The sequence below is a fragment of the Mirounga angustirostris genome, unplaced genomic scaffold, assembly GCF_029215605.1.
Source record: "Mirounga angustirostris isolate CCGP_5_RB_7025 unplaced genomic scaffold, mMirAng1.0.hap1 SCAF_17, whole genome shotgun sequence".
NCBI lineage: Eukaryota > Metazoa > Chordata > Mammalia > Carnivora > Phocidae > Mirounga > Mirounga angustirostris.
The window spans coordinates 39,160,038-39,175,467 of record NW_026991725.1 but is presented as its reverse complement, the minus strand read 5'-3'; the positions used below and the strand labels follow the sequence as shown (position 1 = coordinate 39,175,467).

General features: G+C 46.5%; 1 protein-coding gene across 8 annotated transcripts in view; it reads right to left on the bottom strand.

The window, feature by feature from the left end:
- The window catches only part of TMEM94 (transmembrane protein 94), a 34,738-nt gene extending 23,930 nt beyond the window's left edge, over positions 1-10,808 (bottom strand). The window contains exons 1-3 of one of the 8 annotated variants that reach the window (XM_064582491.1): positions 10,550-10,808; positions 9,858-9,998; positions 1,143-1,238 (exon numbers count right to left, since the gene is read on the bottom strand). The gene's annotated coding sequence lies outside the window, so the exon portion shown is untranslated. The remainder of the gene's footprint in view (positions 1-1,142; positions 1,239-9,857; positions 9,999-10,549) is intronic. The other 7 variants (XM_064582490.1, XM_064582492.1, XM_064582495.1 and 4 more) reach the window with 7 other exon arrangements.
- Positions 10,809-15,430: the final 4,622 nt, after the last annotated feature.

The following is a 15,430-nucleotide window of genomic DNA, read 5'->3' as shown; positions in this document are numbered from 1 at the left end:
TTCAGGCGGATTCCACTCTGAGGCTGGGAGGGAGAGGGCTTCCCCAAGGCGCGCTGGAGGGCTGAAGCTTCCCTCCTTCGAACCCTCATTTTCAGAGACACACTATGTTTTGCTCTGCATATGCCCTTACTCGCTGACTTGCAGCAAGCAGGAAAACCCTTGGCTTCCCAGCTTTTAAAAAATAAAGATTACAGGGAGCCTGGGTGGCTCAGTTGATTAAGAATCTGCCTTCGGCTCAGGTCATGATCTCGGGGTCCTGGGATCAAGTCCCACGTCAGGCTCCCCACTCAGCAGGGAGCCTGCTTCTCCCTTTCCCTCTGCCCCTCTCCCCTGCCTGTGCTCTCTCTCGCAAATAAATAAATAATAAATAAATAAATAAATAAATAAATAAAAAGAAGCCCAGCCTTCCAAGTTCCCACCTGAGCTTTAAAAAAAAAAAAAAATTAAAATAAATAAAATAAAGACTAGGGGTGCCCAGCTGGCTCAGTTGTAAGTTTGAGCCCAAGCTGGGTGTAGAGATGACTTAAATAAATAAAAACTTTATTTATTTATTTTTTTTAAAGATTTTGTTTATTTGACAGAGAGACACACAGCGAGAGAGGGAACACAAGCAGGGGGAGTGGGAGAGGGAGAAGCAGGCTTCCCGCGGACCAGGGAGCCCGATGTGGGGCTCGATCCCAGGACCCTGGGATCACGACCTGGGCTGAAGGGAGACGCTCAACGACTGAGCCACCCAGGCACCCCAATAAATAAAAACTTTAAAAAAAAAGTAAAGATTAGGAAAACAATTAATTAATTTTAAAAATAAATAAAGGTTAGCATTAAGGTAAACTGGACCCCACGCACACGTGCCCGCACCCACGCACCCACCCACGCACCCCCCCCCACACACGTGCCCACGTGCCACAGAGCTGCGCCTCTCGTGTGCTTTGCTGACAGGGCAGTGCTCACCAGGCACCTGGGCAGACACCTGCCAGGATGGGTGATCCAATCTGACAACACCCCCCACAATCCCGGACCCTCACCCATGCATCCTGGCAGCCAACCCACTTTAACCATTTCAGGCCAGGGAGTGTTTGGGTAGAGTGCCCCTGAGTAATCTGGTTTGGTGCCCAGTGACAACTTGTGGAGAAGGCACTGACCTGCTGACAGGGGCAGTTCTTTCTGGGGCCTGTAGCAGAGCCTCAGTAAGTGGAGCTGGTCAGAAGCCCAGGAGAACTGATCCATAAAAGAGCTGTCTAGAAACAAGAAAAAAGCTGCGTCCAGAGACCCCAGCCAGGAGGCCAAGGCTCTGCGGCCACCAACCCCACGCCAAAACGCCACATGATCCCTCACAAGACAGCATTAGTACTGCCCCCCGGGCCTGCGCTTCCCCGTCTCTCCCAACCCCTGCAGGCCCTCTGCAGCCGAGGCTTTCGGAGCTGAGTGAGCTAGCCCCGGAGGGTCAGCCACAGACAGGGACGCTGGAAGCAGCCGCGCGCAACGCACTGACATTTGGTCTTTGGCAGCCAACGGAAATGGGATCCTGAGAGGACGAATGCGCATCTCCCCAAGGCCGCTCTGACTCCCGCAGCCCAGGCCCTGTTTACGAGTACAGCTCAAGGTCCCCATGCACCCCGTCCCAGCAGGGGCTGGATGAGGCAGTCGCCACACAGGGCAAGGCACCAGAAGCCAGATGGGGACTGTGCTTGGCTCCTTCTGCCAACACAACAGGAGTGAAATAACTCTGCTGGACTTGGAACCGCAGCGTGCAGAGGGCAGCCAGGAGCAGGACATTTTTCTAAGAGTCTGTTTTCCCATCACTCCATAGGTGGGATTCTGGGAAAGAGCTGTCCTCAACTGTCTGATCTGAAACCAGCAGCTAGATCCTTAAAGGGCCAGTTCTACCCCTGGTCCATTGTGAGAGAAAGCACAGGTTTCAAAGCCAGATACCCCTGGTTCAAATCCTGGCTCCAACATGTATCAATCCTCAGCAAATTACTTGTCTCTCTGAGCCTCAGGGTCCTCATTCATAGAATGATGCCTATCTCACAAAGAAGCAACAAGAATGACATGAAATATTATATGCAGAGGGTCCAGTACAGTAGTTAGCAAATAGTAAGTCTTAATAAATACTTGCCATTACTATCACCAGGAAATGAGTAATATGAACAAAGTGCCACCTAGGTGAAGAATAAAGACTCAAAAGGAAGGAGAAGAGGGGTGCCTGGCTGGCTCAGTAGGTAGAGTATGGGACTCTTGATCTCGGGGTCATGAGTTCAAGCCCCAGGCTGGGCCTAGCGCTTACTTAAATGAAGAAGAAGAAAGGAGAAAGAAGAAAGAAGAAAGAAGAAAGAAGAAGACAACGATGACGAAGAAGAAGACGACGACGAAGAAGAAGACGAAGAAGAAGAAGAAGAAAAAATAAATGAAAGACATAAAGATTGCAAAGAAACATGTAAAACTGTCTTTATTTGCAGAAGACTACATCATATAGGAAAAATTCTAAGGGACAAAACAAATAAGTATGCAAGGTTACAAGATACAAGGTCAAAATACAAAATACAAATATAGATTAAATTCCTGTATGCTATAATGAAATATAGCGAATACTTAGGAATGACTTTTAAAAACATATATGTAAGGCCTGTTGAAATTCAAGACCTAAATAAATAGAGAGATACGCCATGTTCGTAGGTTGGAATTAATATTAAATAAATATTAATTAAATTAAATGCTAACATTTATATTAATATATTCATCCCATAACCCTGAGATCATGACCTGAGCCAAAACTAAGAGTCAGATGCTTAACTCACTGAGCCACCCAGGTGCCCCCAATATCAATACACACCCATTAGAATGATTACAATGAAAAAGACTGACAATATTTAGTGTTGGTGAGGATATGAGCTCATAAATTGCTGGTGGGAAGTCACGTGGTACACCCACTCTGGAAGACATTTTGGCAGTTTCTGATAAAGTTGAGTATCCACTCACTAGATGTCCCAGTAATGAAAATATACTTCCTCAAAAAAAAAAACTGTATACAAATGTTCATGGCATCTTTATTCAAAATAGCCAAAAGCTGGAAACAATCCAAATGTCCACTCACACGTGAATGAACTGTGGTATATCCATACAATGGAATTCTGCCCAGCAACCAAACAGAATGAGGTATTGATACACACAACAATGTGGCTGAATCTCAAAACATTTGCTGAGTGAAAGGAGCACAAAAGAGCACATAGCATATGATCCCATTTCCATAAAACTTAGAACAGGCAAAATTAATCTATAGTGACAATAAGCAGATAAGGGGTTAACTAGGGTCGTGGGGAGGGAAAGACTGCAAAGGGCACAGGGGTCTTTTGTTCAATATCTTGATTGTGGGTGGTGGTTACAAGGGTGTATACATTTGTCAAAATTCTTTGAACTATATACTCAAGTGCATTTTATCATGTGGAAATAATGCCTCAGTAGGTAGGGTTGATTTCTAAAAAGTAAGGTGGGATCTAAGATCCAACTAAATCAGTTCTACCAACCTCTGAAATGCCTAGCACATGCAAGTCTTGGTGGATAATAAAGAGAAGGGTTGATGAAGGAAACAGACATTTATCCAGTGCCTACCGTGTGTAATAACTGTATGCATTCACTAAGGGTAAGGAATGTTCCTGTTTTCACAAAAGTATAAAATATGGTCCCTTCACAACAGGGATTTATAATACAGCCAGGTTTTGAAGATTCTGAGAAAATATAACTAATATTCAAGTTGGCATTGACATACTAAATGAGAATTGCAAACAGGGGTGGGGGGGCCAGGAATCCCTTCCTAGAAGAGGCCAAGGCCCAGGGCACCTGGGTGGCGCAGTTGGTTGAGCAGCTGACTCTTGATTTTGGCTCAGGTCATGATCTCAGGGTTGTGGGATCAAGCTGTGCTTCAGGCTCCACGCTCAGCTTGGAGTCTGCTTGAGATTCTTTCTCCCTCTCCCTTCTGCCCCTCCCCCAGCTCACGCTAAATAAATAAATAAATAATTTTTCAAAAACGATTTTATTAATTCATTTGAGAGAGAGTATGTGAGTAGAAGAGAGAGGTAGAGGGAGAAGCAGGCTCCCCACTGAGCCGGGAGCCCGATGCAGGGCTCGATCCCCGGACCCGGAGATCAGGACCTGAGCCGAAGGCAGATGCTTAACCACTGAGCCAGCCAGGCGCCCCTAAATAAATAAAATCTTAAAAAGCAGCAGCAGCCGGCCAAGGCCCAAGCAGTGCACTTAGGAAAGCCTCAGAGCAAGAAGAGGGAGAACAACCACAGCAAGAACTAGGGTCTCAACCAAGGCACCGAGGAAGAAAAGCATGGAGCCTTTTTGAAAGATGGTGATCTGGGGCGCCCAGGGGGCTCAGTCGGTTAAGAGTCCGACTCTTGATCTCAGCTCAGATCTTGATCTCAGGGCGTGGAACCTGCTAAAAAAAAGAAAGATGGTGATCTGATCTGTTCAATTAGAGCAGAAGACCTAAGTAAGAGAGAAGAAATGAAGGACGACATCAAGCAGGAAATCAGGAGCCAAAATGCCCAGGCATATGGAGGCCAAAACAAAGTGACCGTGGGGAGGGGCGCCTGGGTGGCTCAGTCGTTAAGCGTCTGCCTTTGGCTCAGGTCATGATCCCAGGGTCCTGTCTGTGGGAAGCCTGCTTCTCCCTCTCCCACTCCCCCTGCTTGTGTTCCCTCTCTCGCTGTGTCTCTCTCTGTCAAACAAATAAAATCTTTAAAAAAAAAAAAAGTGACTGTGGGGAGTCACCGAAGGTTCCTGAGAGGGTCCCAGTATTTTAAGAGGGTAGAGAATGGATCAGAGGGGGAAGGGAAAGAAATTACAGGCAGAAGAAGTAGAAGAAAATTATAGTAATCTTGGTTTGCCATGACGAGTCTCTAGACAAAGGCAGCATAGTAGGCCGTGGAAACAAAGGGATGGATGCTTCCTGCTGCCAAGTTCAGAACCAGCATCAGAAAGAGCTAAGGGGGGCGCCCGGGTGGCTCAGTTGTTAAGCGTCTGCCTTGGGCTCAGGTCATGATCCCAGGGTCCTGGGATCGAGCCCCGTTTTGGGCTCCCTGCTCAGCAGGAAGCCTGCTTCTCCCTCTCCCACTCCCCCTGCTTGTGTTCCTGCTGTCGCTATCTCTCTGTCAAATAAATAAATAAAATCTTTTAAAAAAAATTAAAAATAAAAAAAGAGCTAAGGGGGTGCCCAAGGTTCAGGTTGAGGGTGAGCTAAGGAGTTGGCTGTCCTGCTACTTCCTTCCAACACAACCTTCATTAGCTGTGCTTTCCACCGAAAACACAATGGGGTGGACTGCATTCAGCTGAGTCGCTGTGCCCAAAGGGTACTAACTGATGGACTGATTTCAGCTGGAGGGAGGTTTTTAATAACAAGCCTCAGGGTTCTATCCTTGGTGGCATCCTAATCAATATATTTTTTTAAGATTTTATTTTTTATTTATTTGACAGAGAGACACACAGCGAGAGAGGGAACACAAGCAGGGGGAGTGGGAGAGGGAGAAGCAAGCTTCCTGCAGAGCAGGGAGCCCAATGCGGGGCTCAATCCCAGAACCCTGGGATCATGACCCGAGCCAAAGGCAGATGCTTAATGGCTGAGCCACCCAGGCACCCTGAGCGATATCTTTTACGTAATTGGAGCTGTATAAAAAAATGGAACAGGCTGCCCTGAGTGGCAACGAGCTCCCCAGCACTAGAGGGATCCAAGCAGAGGCTGGGAAATTATGGAGATAATAAATACATCAGGTAGCAAATAAGAGATAACCTTTTATGACGTGTTCTAACCCTGAGAGACAAGGAGATCAAGAAATCCAGCAACTTCTACACATGAAAAGATGCTCAGTTCCACTTATAATAAGAGACATCCACATTAGACTACCCCAAGAGAACAAAGTTTGGAAGGCCTTCCCCACCAACTTCAAAGCTTATAAAGCCACAGTAATTAAGGCAATGTGGTATTGACTTGGTAATAGAAAATCCAAAAATAGATGCAGATATATATGGTCAATCGATTTTTGAGAAGGCTGCAAAGGCAGTTCGATGGAGAAAAGGTAGTCTTTTCAACAGACTGCACTGAAAAAATTGAACATTCAGATTTAAAAAAAAGAACTTGGAAATACAGCTTGCACTATATACAAAAATTAACTAACAATGGATCCTACACCTAAATGTAAAATTATAAGAAAAGATAGGAGAAAATCTTGGTGACTTTGGTTTAGATTTCTTAAATATCAAAAGTATATCCCACAAAAGAAAAAACTATTAAGTTGGAACTGAGTGGCTGGAGACAAGAGTGGGAGGGGAGGAATTTGACTGTATATATTTTTGTACCTTTTGATTTTCAAACCATGTGAATGTATCAAATGTATCTTTAGAAAGTTAGCAGCCTCGCACTTCTGGATATATGCCCAGATGAAGTGAAAACAGGGACTCCAACAACTATTTGTACCCCCATGTGCATAGCAGCATTATTCACAATAGCCAAAAGGTGGGAGCGACCCAAGTGTCCATCAATAGATGAATGGATAAATAAAATGTGGTCCACACGTACAATGGAATATTACTCCACCTTAAAAAGGAAGAATATTCTGCTATATGCTACGACATGGATAAACCTTAATGACCTTACACAAGGACAAATGTTGTGGGATTCCTGTTATTTGAGGTTCCTGGAGTAAGCAAACTCATACAGACAGCAAGTAGAATGGTGGTTTCCAGGGCCTGGGGGCAGGAGGGGAGATGAAGATGTAGTGCTAATGGGGACAGAGTTTCGGTTTGGGCAGATGAAAAAGTTCTGGAGATGGATGGCGCAGATGGTCAAACAGTGTCAATATACTTTATGCCACTGAATTGGTTAAAATCGTCGATTTTATGTTATGTATATTTTTCTACAATAACAAAAAAATCACTAACTTCTGATTCTGATTTTGCAATTCGCTGTGGTTTATGTTACTAAGCAATATTCTCCCCTTAAGGATATAGATGTTCTTTCAAACACACCTTTGATTTTCTCTCCAGTGTATATCTTTTCCAAGTATCTCCCAATATTTTTCTGTTCACCTCCCCACTAATGGATATTGCTATCACGCATCTCTTTCTCAAAAGGATCCTGAAATTAAGAAAACTGGGATCATATAATTACACTAAGATTTCTGGTTTCCCAAAGGCCGCTGTAAGCCCTGAAAGGGTCTCCTTCCTTTGGGCACCCCCGACTCCCCCACCACTTGGGTCTCCGAGGCTAGGGAAACCCAAAGCAATCAGTGTGAGATGGGCCCAGCTTGAGACAGGCATCCTGGCGGGTCTAAATCTAGTCCTTACCCTACTTGCCGTGCCATGTGACCAATACTGTTTCCTCCTGTCTCGGCAGCCACAGGCAAAGCTTATTATTACACAAACCCCTGATCACCAAACCACACATTCTGGCTGGCGGGTCAGTTCCGGAAGAAAAACATTCCTGCTGTAGCTCTGGCCTACCCTTTAGTTCACCTGTGCTACTAAAAACAAATCCAGGCTTGGAAACCAGGGTTCAAACAATGTTTTTAAAGGAGCCTAGCTTTTAGGTAAAGAAAGACACTCTCAAGGAAATAATACTGACACAGTAACAAGATAAAGAATATTGACACACATTTACCAGTGGAGAAGTGCCACCCATGACCTAGAACCTTCTCACTTGAACAGGAATGGATTTAGAGGCTTTGGGTCTTTCCAACTCGGACTGCTTGTAAGAGCTCATCCTCCTTGGAGCGCCTGGGTGGCTCAGTCGGTTGAGCCGCTGCCTTCGGCTCGGGTCATGATCCTGGGGTCCTGGGATCAAGCCCCGCATCGGGCTCCCTGTTCAGCGGGAGTCCTGCTTCTCCCTCTCCCTCTGCCTGCCTCTCTGCCTACTTGTTCTCTCTCTCTCTGTGTCAAATAAATGAATAAAAAAATCTTAAAAAAAAAAAAAAAGAGCTCATCCTCCTCTCACCAGGTAAGGTTCAAGAAAACCTTCGGTATAGGTAGTATTTACACTAGCGCTCCTCCCCCTCCCTAGAAATTGCTTCCCAAGGCCAATGTTAGGGAAAGAGCAGCGGGGAAGAACCAAAGGATCATGACCTTCACTTCTCATTAGTTTGGCAGGAGTTAAGCTTTCCAAAAGGCTGATTCTCAACACTTGGACCTGGCACTCCCTAGCAACTCCTCAAAATAGAAATGTGAAGGGCTTTCTGTTTTCTTCCATCTCACTGCCCAGCCCTGGCTCTCTCCCTGTCTAATCTTCTGATGTCGGGTCACCACAAAAACAAGGGGCAGGGTAGGGGTGGGGGGAAGTTCAAGGGCAGTTAACTCTCAATTATTTGGCAGCTGATTATCAAGGGGATGGTTTGTACTTCACCTCCCTAGTGAAGGAACTGTTCTGTGGTATCCACCAGTTTCTCTATTTGAAGTTCTAACAAAAAGAACCAGTGAACAAGGAAGTTAAAGCTAACACAGCAGCTAAAATAAGACTACAGAGAATTTGTGGATTTTATTTGAACATGCTGCCCCTGTTCCAGGGTTAATAATAGGCTACATTCTGATGTGTTCTGATCTGTAGAGTGATTTGCACACTTTTTTATTCCATGGGCCATTTTTATTTGATTCTAGATAAGAACCTTACCTGTGTCATTGCAAAATAAAAAAAAAATTAAAACTACCTGTTAGGATACTAAGATCAGGGGCACCTGGGTGGCTCAGTTGGTTGAGCGACTGCCTTCGGCTCAGGTCATGATCCTGGAGTCCCGGGATCGAGTCCCGCATCGGGCTCCCTGCTTGGCAGGGAGTCTGCTTCTCCCTCTGACCCTCCCCCCTCTCATGTGCTCTCTCTCATACTCTCTCTCTCAAATAAATAAATAAAATCTTTAAAAAAAAAAAAAAAGAATACTAAGATCAGCCCTTCTTTTGCCAAGATTACCATAAAGACATACCAGAGTGGTACTTCTTCCTTCCGTGGTTCTCAAGCTTTTTCTGCCTCCACACTGTTCTTATAAAAAACCCATCCCCATTAATAACACTACAACATTATAATTGTTTCCCCCAAAAAACGAAGGAAGAGGCTACCTTGCTCTGACTCCTTGCCTTCCTGCCCTCTCAAATGATAATCATTGAAATCATTTCACCCCAAAATATATAGAGAGACCACAATAAATATTAATACAAGAAATCAGTCAGGGAATACCTGCTCGTTACTTACAAATAATGAATGCAAAAATGTATTAAGAACCTAGTAAGTGCAAGCCCCCGTGCCATATATACCTAGAGATAGAGATCCTCCACATACTATCTCTAATGCAAGCCATCACTCTGCAAGAAGCTCAGAGAAGTTAAGGAACTTGATTTCTCAATCACACCTAGAAAACAACTGATCTGGTGGACAAAGAACTTAAGAATCTGGACTTCAAAGTTCTCCAGTCCTGACTCCAGGTGACCCTGGCCCTGCCCCTTTGCCTCTCCCAAAAGTTACGCTCCACCTTTGTAAAATAAAAATGTGAAAACTCCTCCCTCCCCACTTCCACCGTCTAAGAGTACCCGGGGAATGACTGAAGTATGTCGCTGCAGCTGAGTGCGTTGGACAAAGCATGAGAAAACTCTCATCTCCTCCGATGCAAAAATCACAGGCCTGAAGGAAAACTAGATTCAGTACAAAGCTCCCTCCTTTTTTCCCCTAGAGCCACACAAAAACTCGGAAGAGAGGGTGGGATGCAGCAGCACGTGACCAAATCAACGAACACGCCAAAGTGCAGCCTGTGGTTCCACACCAATGAAAGAAGGGCAGGGTTTCCCTGGCATCTGGCACCCGGCACCCGGCAGGGGCTCACATCGTGGCACGCGAGGGACTGCGAGACTGGACTTCAGGGGTGTGCGGCTGGGGAAGGAGGGCACAGCGCACAGCACGGCAGTCGGTTTGCAGGATGGCAAGTATGTTCCTACAGTTGCTTCTAAGGAGTCTTTAAACGTTTCTGGAAAGACGGAAAGAAAAAAAAAGGGCAGGGCACGCTCCAGCTGCACGGTCGCCGCTCTGGGCTAAGGCCCTTCGGCTCCATCCGCCTGGACTCGGGACGCGCGGTCAGCACGAGGGCCCGGGCAGCAGCTGAGAGCGCGCGCAAGGGGCGCAACGGTCTGAACTGGGGCCGGGGATGCGGGTCCCCAGAGGCCCGTAAATACGCCGGGCGTCGGCGTTGGAAGCCCCCTGAGCCAGGGCCCAGACACCACAAGACAGGGACAGGGATTCATTGTTGGCAGGAGGCTTCGATCTGACGCGGGAGCCCCAAAGGGCCAAGCGAGGACCGAGGGCAAGTGTGAGCACCTGGGGAAAGGAAACGGCCAGGAGCTGGAGGCAAGAGCCCGTCCCTTGACTCCCCCTTCGAAGAGATCCCCCGAGGCCAATTCTTGGGTGCACACCCCAGACTCCTCTCTTTGGCCAAGAATCCAGAGGGCGTGAAGGCCGAGCCCCACGCCCCCTTGCTTCCCTGCCCCCCTGGCTTCGGGCCACGGGCCTTCTCGTACTTACCGGGGCCCGGGGGCCTGTCTTCCTCGCCCGCGTCCTCTTCCCCCCCTGCCCCCTCCTCACTTCGCGTCCCCTCCTCCAGGGGCCGCGGCCATGTCCGTTGCTGGCAACGCTAAGGGGGCTTGCCGCCCTCCTCGGACAACCCGGACGCCGCTAGCAGGCTAAAGTTCTGGACGCCGATTGGTGGAAATCCGAGACGGGTGGAGATTCCTGGCTTCTTACTGGCTGTGGGGAGCGCTAGGCTGTAGCTGAGACAGTCCCTCTGGGAGCCTGGCGGAATTAAGGGCCGAGTGATACCGGCGGGAGAGTAGGGACCCACTGTCCATGCATGGGTGTGTTCCTCTGGCGTTTTCAGGTGCAGAGGCCCTGACTAGAGGCGAGGGTAACGGCTTCCACCTCAATCACTTTTCCTACGTATATCCCAAGTGATTTTTCTTTTAAAAATCAGCCCTTTTGTAGAACGCCACTATCTCCTACATCTTCTAAGCTCCCCTCTTGTTGCTGTGAACAAATGCCTAGAGACACCTAGCTCAGAGACCTCGGAGAGAGTCCCCCAGAGACTAATACTGCAACCAAACCAAAGCTGGAAAACCTAAGGCAATACTTCAGTTTTCCCTCCAGCTCAGCTGTACTCTAAAGGGGAAAACAAGTTAAAAAAAAAATCCCCCCCCCCCCCCCCCCCCGATAATTAAAGAAATCGCTTGGGAGAGCTCTCTTGGGAAAACAGTGCGAGCCTGTGTCAGTATTTACTTCAGTTTTCCCAGAGATGGAAATCTGGAGACTTGGTTTTTTGTGTCTTGTTTTTCGATCTGTTTATAAAATCAGAAGAGGGTCATGGCTGGCCCTGGGAAGTAAGAGCCCCTTTCCCCTATTAATGAATTTAATTATGTAATTAAAATCTCTCTTCTCAGCTGAACAGGAAGACATTCTGGTACCTAGTCTTGTGCGTTTCAACTCTTTTAGCAGTTGCTTAAAACAGTGATAGAATCATGTTACCCTCATGCACACAAAAATCTGCAGTTTATCTTTGCAAATAGATGTCTATCTATACAAAGAGATCTCTGTATCCTGCTTGACATTCAAAGTCCCTCATAAATCAACTCAGATATATGTTTCCAGGCTAATTCCCCACAGGCCAAACTATTCCTGCAGCCACATAGATTGACCATCTCCCAAATGCATCTGGAGCCCTCCCACCTCTGCTCTTTTGCCCAAGAGGTTCCTACCCTTTGAAGATTCCTTCCTGCCAATAAAGCCAACCTTCAAATACACGCCCATCCTGTAAATTCACCTCCAACGCTCCCTGCCTCAAAGACTTCCCTGACTTTTAGTCACTGAAATTCTCTCTCCAATGCTGTGCCTCTTTGTGTCCCCATGCTACCCATACAAAAGTAATGCTTTGTACGGTATTATTTTTGTAAGACCTGAAGCACCCTAAAGGCAGCTGGCTTATCCTGGCAGTCCTCACAGCACCTTATTCAGAGCCTGTACCCAGTAAATGTTTGCTGAATTGAACTAGCCAATTGCCTGTGCTTTATGTCTCTCCACTTCATCCCGGAAGGTTTACGTGGCTACATTTGGAAGGTGAACAAATGTAACATAGTCATCCTGCCCTGCTCCACCCTGTACCCCAGTCATCTCTGGCCACACTTGTTTCTCTGCTCCACTGTAGTTTATGAATATCACTCAACAAACTTAAACTGTGTGCCTACCAGTTTCACAGTCCTTCACCCTCTGACTATCCCCTCTGTCAGTACTCCCAGGCATAACACTTGGCAGAAGAAGAAAATCAAGCCAAAACATGCCAGTGCACCCAGTCTAAGTTCACCCTGGCAAGACTTTTTGCAGCTCTGAGGTCCCTGTGACTATGTCTTGATGGCTGTCTAGCGATACCAGGCAACTGTACCAGTCCTTCATTTTTCTGGAGCCTCCTCTGTCTCTGTACCAAAATAACCTCGAGGCGAGGGGTGCCTGGGTGGCTCAGTCGGTTAAACAGCCAACTCTTGATTTCGGCTCAGATCATGATCTCAGGGTCGTGGGATCAGTCCTCACTTTGGGCTCTGCGCTCCGTGTGGAGTCTGCTTGAGATTCTCTCTGTCCGTCTCCGACTGCCCCTCCCTCTGCTCTCTCTCTCTCTCTCCAATAAATAAATCTTAAAAAATAATAATAAACAATGCGGAAACCAAGGCCTTCCAGTGGAGATTTCTCATCTACTTCTATTTCTTTCTCAACATTCCTCCAAAAAAGACAGACCCCTCTTCCTTTCCCCATCTGTATCCTCAGTCCCTTCCCCTACCCCAGCCTCACATGCTATCTCCCATCCCCAGGCCTCAGTTTATCCTGTTCACTGGACCTGAAATGCCTCTCATGTCCTTTCTTCCTGGCTAACTCCCTATCATCCTTGATGATGATGATCCTCTCTGTTTGCTCCTCATTCCCTCAGACAACAGTATCACTTCACTTAACACATTGTTTTCTGTCTTTGACAGGAAGATAATAAGGCATTACTGTCAACGATATACACTTCAATTTAAGGGGCCCCTGGGTGGCGCAGTCAGTTAAGCATCCGACTCTTGATTTTGGCTCAGGTCATGATCTCAGGGTCATGGGATTGAGCCCTGTGATGGGCTCCGCACTCAGCGTGGCGTCTACTTGAGATTCTCCCTCTCCCTCTGCCCCCCACCAAATAAATAAATAAAATATTTTTAAAAAATAAAAATAGGGGTGCCTGGGTGGCTGGGTCAGTTGAGCGTCTGCCTTTGGCTTAGGTCATGATCTCAGGGTCCTGGGATCGAGCCTCATGTCGGGCTCCCCGCTCAACGGGGAGTCTCCTTGTCTCTCTCCCTCTGCCCCTCCCCTCTGCTTGTGCTCGCTCTCTCTCTCTCAACTAAAATCTTTTTAAAAATAATAAATATTTAAAAAATTAAAATTACAATAAAATTGGAACACCTGGCTGGCTCAGTTGGGAGAACAAGACTCTTGATCTCAGGGCTATGAGTTTGAGCCCCACATTGGGTGTACAGATTACTTAAATAAATAAAAATCTTTTAAAAAATTGCAATAAAATAAAGAAGACCTGTCATGCCGTAAATAATAATAGTAATAGCAATAATAATCACGTGTGAGTATCCACAGTCTCTTCTTTTCCTCTCACCTGCCAAGGAAGATTCTATCTGTGCCTATTAGGTTCCAAGATCATCAGAATAATAGGGAAAAGGTAGGACTGAAGGGCCAAGTCTTGAGTGATTTGGTTTACTTTTGGTAGGATGAGGAATTACTAGCTGATGAGAGCAGAAGAGTTGTTCTTTTGTTTTTTTACCACCACCAACCTCCTTCCCTCCTCTAGCAGATGAGTTTTAAAAGAGCACAGGAACGGGCACCTGGGTGACTCAGTTGGTTAAGTGTCTGCCTTTGGCTCAGGTCCTGATCTCAGGGTCCTGGGATCGAGCCCAGCATCCCTGCATCGGACTCCCTGCTCAGCTGAGAGTCTGCTTCTCCCTCTCCCTCTGCCCCTCCCCCACTCATGCTTGCTCGCTCACTATCAAATAAATAGATGAGTGGAGGAGCAAGTGAAGAGAGAAGAGCCAGGATGGTATGGATTGGAGAAGAGGTGGAGGAAGTTTGGAAAGACAGGAGAAAGAAGCTTTATGGCAGAGTGAGAAATACCTTCGGTGAAGAGGTGAAATACCTTTCCCCTATTATTTCTGATACTGTATGATTATCAGTGATCAGGGAGCCTAATAGGTAAAGACAGAATTCTCCTCAACAGACAGGAGAAGGGAAAGAGAATGAACAATAGGATTTTAAGAAGATTTCTTACAAATCACTTATGTAATTCCCCCTTTGGCATTTTTCTCAAGAGACTGCAGTGAGATTTGAAGTTGCTTTGTGATTATTTTTGGATGCCAACTAACATTTCTTTGTATATGATTCTGTATAGAGACTGGACATATCCATCGCTAGGCTTCATATAGTTAATAGCATTATCTATTTATGTGTCATTTCTCTTCTTGTGAGTCCCTCGAGTCAAGGACTGTGTCTTACTCATCTTTGTGTCACTATTGATTAACGAAGTGCCTGGCACACCGCAGATGTCTGATAAATGTTTGTTGAATAAATGAACTGGTGTCCAATTATCCTCTTTCTCTAGCATCTTCATTTGCTTCCTTTCTGTCGGCTCATTTTCTCCCAGCTGTATAAACACTCATAGTTCTCGCCTTAAAACAAAAGGGGAGGGGCAGTAGAGGGAAAAGAGAAGGAGAAGGGGAGGCCTTCCACACTAAATGGTCTGATCTATGTGACACTTGTCTGCCATATAGCTAATGAATCTGCCAGCAAGAAGCTCCCTCTCCTTCTGCAACGTAATGTCTCTGTTATACGAGCCAGTGCAATAACACGTAGTGACGTCACCTTAGATATTACAGCCAACAGACAACCACTGCTTCATGTTTTGTGACCCTGTGGAATATTTAAGAGAGAGAGCTAAAAATCTCAATGTCATTTGACTTTAAAAACGTGTTTCAGGATGGGCGCCTGGGTGGCTCAGTTGGTTAAGCAACTGCCTTCAGCTCAGGTCATGATCCTGGAGTCCCGGGATCGAGTCCCGCATCGGGCTCCCTGCTTGGCAGGGAGTCTGCTTCTCCCTCTGACCCTCCTCCCTCTCATGCTCTCTGTCTCTCATTCTTTCTCTCTCTCAAATAAATAAATAAAATCATAAAAAAAAAATCTAAAAAAAAAACGTGTTTCAGGGTGCCTGGGTGGCTCAGTTGTTGAGCGTCTGCCTTTGGCTCGGATCATGGTCCCAGGGTCCTGGGATCAAGCCCTGCATCGGGCTCCCTGCTCTGCAGGAAGCCTGCTTCTCCCTCTCCCACTCCCCCTGCTTGT